General features: G+C 38.1%; 1 pseudogene; it reads right to left on the minus strand.

Moving 5' to 3' along the window:
• Window positions 1–5,915: 5,915 nt before the first annotated feature.
• LOC132486224 (deubiquitinase OTUD6B-like) lies at window positions 5,916–6,855 on the minus strand (annotated as a pseudogene).
• Between the last annotated feature and the right edge of the window lie 419 nt (window positions 6,856–7,274).

The raw sequence follows: 7,274 nt of genomic DNA on the forward strand, positions 1-7,274 counted from the left end.
CATATTCAAATGAAGTTGAGCAGAAGAAGGAGACTTCATTAGAAAGACACTGGAATGTCTCACAGAATCCAAAGTCAGTTAGTGCTACTTTCATAGCTTCATTATAACTATGGTTAAAAAAAAAATCACAGTCTTTACTTTCAGGTATTAAACTACAAGTTTAGATATTCTGTTCATTTCTGACCCTGATTTTCATTTTCTTTAAGACAGAAAATCATTTTTGCTGTTTTTCCTCATGTTTCCCACATATATCTGAGTAAAAATAAATGTCAAATCGATTCATAAACCAGCTAAATAATTTTCATAAACCTGCTATCTAGCTTGTAATGCTTTCAGACTACAGGGGTGCACAGTAATCAACTCTAACAAGTGAGATAGAGTTTCACATTTGGTTTTTATTTCTGTCACTTGTGATTCCTAAGCAAAGCACTGGCAGAGCCCTCTGGCATCGCACCCCTTCCTTGTGTGGTGAAGAGGCTGGTCCATGTAGTGACTAGGGAAATGGCCACGTAAGTAGGATTGGCAAGACTGCAGCAGCAGAGACTACTGTGCCTGTCCTCATAGTTTAAGTGTATCTCCACCTTGCCGTTGGAGCAAATGGTGACTCTGAATCTAAATGCTCCTCATCTTGTTTAATTTGCACCATCCTTGGAATCTACCTTTCAGTGTAGCTTGTCTGCTGGACTCTGCTTTGAGATTTTGCTCCAGTGTTCAACTCCATAGAGGAATCCCCTGTACAGCAAGGCTGAGTGATCATTCAGTATCCAGATGGAGAGCAGACATCAGTGCATGGTACCTGGATTAGAATATTAGGTAGTGGGAGTGAGGATAAGGTAAGATAAGTTCACTCAGGAAATCTGATTTCTTTTCACTCCTGAGGACGCTGTTTGGAACAGGGAGGCCATGATGATGGGATGGGGTTGAGCTGTGTTGGGAAAGGCAATCCGGTGCATGCAGTCTTTTGACCCCCCAATAGGCCATGTAAAAATGGACCTAGGGCCTGGAACACTTCCTCACCAAGAGATAAAGAGTTCACACAGTCTGTGCTGGATTTATTGCCTACCACAGGGATATCTTTCCCTGTGTTCAAGCTCAATGTATGCTCCTTTTTCCTGCTTAAGTGTGTGCGTTAACATGGCGCCTCACCAACCCTACTAGTATACCTGTTCTCCACGGGAAGTAGATGGGGTTCTTCCACTGTGGCACAAGAGGAGTTAAGTAGGCCAGTTGCTATGGGGAGAGACCTCCTAGCCATGGGGGACTGGTGCCCACTATTGGAGCTGGTATGGTTCTGTCTCTCCTCTTTGAAGTAAAGCATTGTTCCATCCAGTGCTTGATTGTGTTGTGTTTTCCTGGGCAATTTCAATACCAAGATGCAATGGGCAGAAGTGTGTGGACTTCTTTTCCTAGTAATCAGCATAGGGATGATCTTTGCTATCCTCCTTGTAGTCAGATCCTCCCCTGGTATTGCTAACCAGTGCAAGGTGTTCTGCTCAATAAGGTGGCTCTGCGTTTCACTTACAACAAAGACCTGCTTCCCGGGGCTTCCCTGGTGGTGCAGTGGTTGAGGGTCCACCTGCCGATGCAGGGGACATGGGTTTGTGCCCCAGTCCGGGAAGATCCCACATGCCACGGAGCGGCTGGGACCGTGAGCCATGGACGCTGAGCCTGTGCGTCCGGAGCCTGTGCTCCGCAATGGGAGAGGCCACATCAGTGAGAGGCCCGTGTACCTCAAAAAAAAATAATAAATAAATAAATAAATAAATAAATAATAAAGACCTGCTTCCCTTAGACTGTTCTCCTATCACCAGATGAGAGCAAGATCCTGTTGTACAGTTTTTTGGGAAGTGGACACATTCACATAGCCCATGTATATAATATCCCTTAGAATACAAACACAGACAAGATGCATGGGCATGGTACCCCTTGGAGCTGTGCAAGAAGAAAACTGCTGTTCCTTGATTTTACCTAATACTGGAGATGGGTTATGCAGTGTCTATGTTCTGTTCAGTGACCAGAAATGGATACATAATATTTGGGCACAGATATAAAGTTTGTACAGGCAGAGGGAATTTACTCAAGCCTGAAAAAGATATGATTGCATGTTACTTCTTAGAAGAATCATTTAGTATGCTACATTTCCAATGAGTTAATTTAACTGTCTGGGAAAAAAAATCCATGGAATATTATGCTCATGTACACTCAGCAAAGCAACAGTATTATTTTAATGTAGAAGCTGTTACACCACATCATTTATAACTACTAGGTAAGCAAACTGATTCGTTTATATATGCAGTTGTCTACTGAATAAAAATAGGCAGTTATTCTGTACCTTTCTAGTACCTTTGTCTTGTGATAGGAGTGTGTTCTAATGTTTTCTCTTTGTTCTTCATAATGGCACTGTTTTGTAATACTTTTCAAAATGCAAGACTCTCCAAACTTTATAGCTGACTTACCTGAAAGCACACTGTCTCATGGGTTCACTGGACTGAAAATGTAGTTCTGGTTCAAGAGCACAGCCAGCACAGGGATAAAATGCATCCTGTCCAGGAAAGGCCTGGGCTGAGCCATTCTGTTGAGCATGTCACAGCTCTAGTCACCTTCCCAGTCTAAGGATGTTAAGAATACATTTTCATCATGCAGCAGTTTGGTCTCACTAGACTCTGTTGGAAAACACCATCTGTTGTTTCTGGAAAACTCTTAGACATTTTATTGACACTCGAAGCCCTATTTCATTTCCTGAACATTTGTTCCCTTGAAAACCTGATGCCTCTTAAAATTTAAATATATAAAAAATAGACTTAAAATGTAGTACCCAGGGAAGTTTATGATTAAATAATGTTTATAAATAATATAGCTCAGTTCTTGGAATATAGGAAACACTCAATAGATATTATCAATATTGTCATAATCCTTCTTAGTATTCAAGTGAGATTTTGCCAATTGTTCTTAAATTACATATAGAAACCACATCAGTGTTAAATAAATGTGACTACTCTAGGTGTCAGCATAAATAATCATAAAATGGTGTGAAAGTTTAAAATCCAAAGTTGGCAATTACTCTTCTATCTAATTGCAGGAGTTAATGAGTGACTGTGAACCCGGTCATTTGTGTAACTCAACTGTGTCAGTGTTTAGGGTACTCTGCAAAGATATGAATTCAGCGGCCCACAATTTGGAGTCATGAACCTGGGTTCAATCCCAGTTCTCCCGTTTAGTAGCTATTTGCCTTGAAATGATTCACAGTTGCTGCATGATCCAGATTCTCTACCTTTTCCTGAACTACTCTTCCTCGACAAAGACTCTCCAAAGACATTTCACAGCCAGAAAGCAGAACAATGGTTAAGAATGTGGAATTTAGCATCTGATGGATCTAGTGGGGTCCCCTTTCTAAACTCACTAGCTATGTGACCTTGGGAAGCTTCCCAAACCTCTATGTAAATCTCAGTTTCTTATGCTGGAAACTGAAAATAAAATTAGTATTAACTTCATAGTTGACTGTGAAGATTTGACAATTTAGTAAAGAAATATTCATAGCACAGCACTTGCAACATGCTTGAGTTTTGAAAAGTTATTAGTTCTAGCAATTTTATCTTTATTATTATTTTGTCTCAGTTTTCTCATCTCTAAAAAAGAAAACATTGTATCAGTTTTGTCTACGCTATATGTTGTTTTGAGTATCAAATGAGGCAATGTGGTATATAAAACCTGGTATATAAAAAGAAAACATAAATTATTTTCTTGGGCAGAAGAATACTTGGAAAACAGTGTCAAATGCTATGGCTTAGAAAATGTCTTGCCAGAAGACATTTAATATTAAGGTTCTCTATGTCTACTACTATAAGAGTAAAAAAATAACTCTGGAACTGTAGTTAATATTACCCAGCTATTGTGACCTGTCAAGGAGAAAGCTACAATGTCCTAGATCAGCAGGTTAATCTAGTTAAAGTTAAACACTGGTGTCATATACATAAACTAGCCATTTCAGTTAAAATTTCCTTTTTTAATTAACAGATGGGACATTGTATTTTATTGCTATTGTCCTCAATATTCTCCAGATAGGAAGGCTGCTGTTTCTAAATATCCAATCTCTTTTAAAATTCTCTGAAAATTAAAAATGTGAAAGACTATTAACCAGTGGTAAATATTCCTTGAAACCTGTGTACCTAGAGAGGTCTTGTGTTTTCATAGACAGATTTACATATTCTTTATATTCTTCTAAGCAGATTGCCAGATTTTCATTCTTGAATTTGTGTACTGGTCACCCTGAAGAGTTGTTTAACACAGTATTGTATAGTTCTGGAATAGTTTGGGCTGGTTTTTCGAAGATTATTTTCATAACGTTACTATGTAGATGATTCTATCTTTTCTTCAAAATTGTTAGAACTCTTGATGCAAATGCAAAAAAGTGTGCATAATATTTTAATATATGTTCATATTGAGACTCATCTGAAAATATTTAGTACAATTTATCAAAATGGTATTCAAATTCAGGCTTTTTTTCTGTTATACTTGTCAATTGAATTGAATCTAAAGTGGAAAATTCAAACAAATAATAAATGCACACAAAACGAGACATGAGTAAGCTGTGTGTAATGATTGGAATTAAAATTAGCATCCTCTCCGGGGAGGGGAAAGGGTAAGCTGGGACAAAGTGAGAAAGTGGCATGGACATATATACACTACCAAACGTAAAATAGATAGCTAGTGGGAAGCAGCTGCATAGCACAGGGAGATTTGCTCGGTGCTTTGTGACCACCTAGAGGGGTGGGATAGGGAGGGTGGGAGGGAGGGAGATGCAAGAGGGAAAAGATATGGGGAACATATGTATATGTATAACTGCTTCACTTTGTTATAAAGCAGAAACTGACACACCATTGTAAAGCAATTATACGCTAATAAAGATGTTAAAAAATTAGCATCCTCTCATCTCTTGTCTGACCTTAAATGAAATATTTTTTAAGAACCTATCCATAATCCTCTCCTCTTTTCCATAATGCTTTCCATGAGAGATAGCATCCAATCTTTTCACTTTAAATTCTACTCTTACTCTCAGTGACTTTCCTTTTCTATCTTTCTTTTGAAATTCGTATCTGTATTTCCAGAAATCTGCCAGACATTTCCAGATGTTCTACCAGTGTGTCCTATATGACCACCATTGAGCTATCCTCTCCACTCTTTTCCATATATTCTGTTCTTTTTTTCCATATATCTGTTCTTTTTTATTTTTCCTATATTATTGAATGCCATATCATCCACGTAAACCTCCAAAGTAAAAAAGCTTAGAAACATTATCAGCTTTTCTTTTTCACCCATTTTCACATCAAAGTATCTCTCAGTACTATCTCTCCTCTTAGTTGAATCACTGTTTTAGTCCAGTTTCTCCCCATTTCTTTTTTAAAATATTTTTAAATTCTTTATTTAAGCCAGCTTCTTAGCTGCACGTTGATGGGGTTATATAAAAAGCATCACAGCATTAATCCCATCAACACCAAAGTTACTGCAATCACATTCATTTATAAGCATTCATTAAATTTGCTATCACATCACCACATTATTGCAATTCCAGAGACTGAGTCATTTCACTTCTTCAAGAAAAACTACATTGACACAGTTACTGAAAGCTTTCAGTAATAGGGAGAAAAAAAACCTTATTTCAACACAGAACAGAATGTTCAGGATCCTATATTTAATAAAAATATCAACAAACAGGGTACCATCTTGGTCTATAAATGATGTTCTCCACAAGGGACTTACAAGTGTTTTTAAAACACAACTAAGGGGACATTGGTGAAAGTTTCTTTGACAAATTTTTAAAAAACCTGTTAGTAGTTTTGCCATAAAACTGATTTACGGTACTTTTTTTTTTCAGAAACATTTAGAACAGTGTTTCTAAAGAACAATCCAACACTTGGTATTAATACTCAGATCAGCACACTGTACTAAAACATAAGAGCAACATTTTATAGACTAGCTGCAATTTTCACTAGCTGTGTTCACCAACCGTTTAACAGAATTGTAGTGTTCTCCTAAGCCATATGCATGTCTCATATAAACAATTATTAATGGGTTTTTGGAATATTCTTCACCAACTACAAGAGGAGGAGAATCTGCCTATATTATCTCTATTGGTGTTCGTAAAATGTGAGACAGGTCTCTTAGCTCAAGCTGACCTCCCCATGCAGCGGTGTTTATATCATCACAGTACTTTCCAAACTCTTCTGAAGTATACATATCTCCTGTATTAGGATTTGTTAAAAATGGCAGAAAGTCTTCCACGTGGTTTTGCATATAGTCAGCAGTCTGACATCTTAAGGCAGCCACAGTCAGACTGCAGTCCTGTTATTTCGGTTGATCTGCAATGGCTCTGTACATACAGTTGCCATCAGATGGACTCTGTTTAATTTCCAACTGTCTAGCTGCCAATATTTGAGCAAGTTTTTCACTTTCTACATGTCTGGCCCCAGTTAAGTTTTCAATTTCAGCTTCAGTTATCCTTTCTTCCCTCTCCTTTTCCAGTGCAGCATTTTTGTCCCATCTCTCTTGTGCTTTTGATATCTGAAACGGCTGAGTCTCAAGAACCAAGTTTGAAATATTGACAGCAACAGAATCTATTTTACTCTCCTTAGAAGTCAGCTTCAATTGCTCCAGCTTCTCTTTATGTTTCTGTTCCATTTCTGCTTCTAACTTAGCAACATCTTCAGTAAGTTGCTTCCTCCTCTTTTTGTCAGTATTGGGGACAGCATTCTTCATACCCTGAACTTTGGCTTGCAACTACTTCTCTTTGCGATGCCTTCTCACCAGCTGTTCCTCCTCATCAAGCTCCTCAGTCAAGACTGCCTCCATGACGACTAGGTAACCCGCTCCCCATTTCTTTTATATTGCACTTTATCTCTGTGTCTGTTTCTACTCTCCCTCTCCTCCAGTGTAACCACATTTGTTAATTGTGGTTCATAAAATATATATCTCCTCACGTTACATGCTTAAAATCCTTCCTTGGGCTCCTATGACCATTAAAATCCAAATCCTCATGTGCCAAACAAGAGTTTAACAATGAAGCCTCATTTTATCTTTATAGACTTGGGCTTACAATTGTCCCTGTGTCCATTTTTATATTCTATATGATGCGTTTTATTTGGTATTCTCTTCTTACTTTCAGTATTAAGTGGACAAATTCCCACTGATTCTCTAATATTCTGCCCAAGTATTTCTGTGAAGTTTTTCTTGACATTCCTTTTCCCCATTTCCCTCTGGGGTTGTACAGCATCACAGCC

This window comes from Mesoplodon densirostris, chromosome 1 (genome assembly GCF_025265405.1).
Source record: "Mesoplodon densirostris isolate mMesDen1 chromosome 1, mMesDen1 primary haplotype, whole genome shotgun sequence".
Lineage (NCBI taxonomy): Eukaryota > Metazoa > Chordata > Mammalia > Artiodactyla > Ziphiidae > Mesoplodon > Mesoplodon densirostris.